Here is a 2,388-nt window from a genome sequence, read left to right on the forward strand (position 1 = left end):
CTGCCTCTGGCCTGGCTGATCCCCGGTGGGCGCTGTGCGGGTGGCAGCTCCGGGGTCTCGGGCCCCTTGGGTCTCTGCGCTGAAGTAAGGGGCAGGGCTGGTTGTTTCCCACTGTCTCCTTCCCTCAGCACCTGTGGGAAGAGTACAGACAACTGAGGGAATGCCGCAGACACTGGGGCTTTGTGGGGGACATTGGCAGCCCCTCCCCATCTCTTGGAGGTTTCCGCCTGGGGTGCCAGGGCGCCCTGCCCGGGGAGTCTAGGGAGAGAGTGCAGGCAGCCCTGCTATTTGTTTTTCTTTTTTTTTATAAATTTATTTATGTATTTTTGACTGCGTTGGGCCTTCGTTGCTGCATGCGGGCTTTCTCTAGTTGCAGCGAACGCGGGCTACTCTCCGTTGCGGTGCGTGGGCTTCTCACTGCGGTGGCTTCTCTTGTTGCGGAGCACGGGCTCTAGGCGTGCGCAGGCTTCAGTAGTTGTGGCTCGCGGGCTCAGTAGTTGTGGCTCGCGGGCTCTAGAGTGCAGGCTCAGTAGTTGTGGCACACAGGCTTCGTTGCTCCGCGGCATGTGGGATCTTCCCGGATTAAGGCTCGAACCTGTGTCCCCTGCATTGGCAGGTGGTTTCTTAACCACTGTGCCACCAGGGAAGCCCAACCCTGCTGTTTGTAATAAGAGAGAACGGGCTCTGAGACACGTCCCCCAGGCTGTAAGGGGCGGGAACCAGATGGGGTTATTTCAGAGAGTGCGCTGTAGGGAAGCATCCTTCCTCTGCTGCCCCGGCCCCAGGAAAGACTAGGGATCCAGGTCTTAATTCCTTTCTGTGCGATGGGGGGGTTTGAGTATCAGTAATGTTTCCCCTGCTTCTCTGTGGTTCTCACAGACACAGTGGGGTGGAAGTGGAGATTACTGGCCTGCTGCGTGTACCACCTGTGCCTGGTCTTACTTCTGCCAGGCGCCCATTCTTGCCCCCGGCTTCAGCCACCAGCCATGTACTGATGTCCATACTTAATCTCCCACCCACACCTCCCAACCAACTACTATTGGCAGTTCTCCTAGGACATCCTGTGCCTAAACGCAGCCTTGTCCCGGATTCTGCTCTCTTCTGTTACCTGTCCCTTTCACCTTCCTCCCAGTTACCTAAGCAGAAACCTGGGAGCCAGTCTGGATTTCTCCCTCTCCCTTCACCTCATGTCCAAATGATGACTAAACCTTCTCATTTTTACCCCTTAAAATCTCTCAAATGTGTCTTTTCTTTCTCTTCTCCTACTGCTGCCTCTGCCTTGATCATACTGTCTTCGATGCACGCCTGGTCTATTGCAAGAGCCTCCCACCTGCCTGCTACCTCTTCTCCTTGCCTCCCATGTTTTGCTCCACTCCACCCGCCTCTGGGTCCGAGTGACTTTTATAAAGTGCAGCTCTCCTTCTAGAACCTTCCCTACTTCCATATCATTGCCAGGGTCAAGTCCCGACACCTTGAGAGGCCCCTCAACCCCCCTCCCTACCTCCCTGTCCCTCTCTGCCACCACCCCTGCACACCTGGGCGTCAGTCACACAAACCACTAGCCCTTCACCAAACTCATCCTGCTCCTCCTTGCCTCTGTCTTCGCACGTCCCGTTCTCTCTGTCTAGCGTGGCCTTTCCCCCCGTGTGCCTAGCAATCTCTCCTTATCACTGAAGACCTGGTTCCAGCGTTGCCTCTTCCAGGAAGTCTTCTGTGCTCTGGCACCTCTTGTTCACGCCTCCATCACAGCACTCCTTACTACATGGTGGTGCACGTCTGTCTCCACCACCAGATTCGCTGTATTCTCAGAACTCACACGGGGCCTGGCGCGCAGTAGGGGCTCCATAAATGATGAATGAGGTGATGGGTGTGGCTCTCAGACTGATGATAAGAGAAAAGACGTATTGGTAGGAGGGGAGAATGGCGCTGCCCTGATGGCCCTCTGGCCCGGGGGTGCCAGTGCACAGAGGACAGGGGTGGCCCAGCAGGTGCCTGCAGCAGCCTCTCCTGGAGGGACCCCCTCAGATGCCAAGGTTATGTTTCCACGTCTGTGGCAATAACACGTGGGGGGCAGCCCTGCCTGTTCTACCTGGAGTTGCTCAGAGGCTCAGAGTGATGGCTCAACGGGCAGAGCCTTCAGATATCCGGAGCCTCAGCACTAATGGGGTGTGAGAGAGAGCTTTTAATTTATGGTCTTAAATTTCAGGGTGCTCACCACCCCCCCCACCCTTACCGTCCCCTCTAGTCCTCATGCACCCCTGGCCTCAGGGGCCACAGCTTCCCATGAAGAAGAGCCAAAGCTAAGTGTTTGCCCTTGGAGCCCCTACACTGTGGCTGAGACTCGGGAGCTGGGGTCTTCATTCAAGTTCAAGCCCCAGCTCTCGGGTG

Source organism: Balaenoptera musculus, chromosome 10, assembly GCF_009873245.2.
Source record: "Balaenoptera musculus isolate JJ_BM4_2016_0621 chromosome 10, mBalMus1.pri.v3, whole genome shotgun sequence".
Taxonomy (NCBI): domain Eukaryota; kingdom Metazoa; phylum Chordata; class Mammalia; order Artiodactyla; family Balaenopteridae; genus Balaenoptera; species Balaenoptera musculus.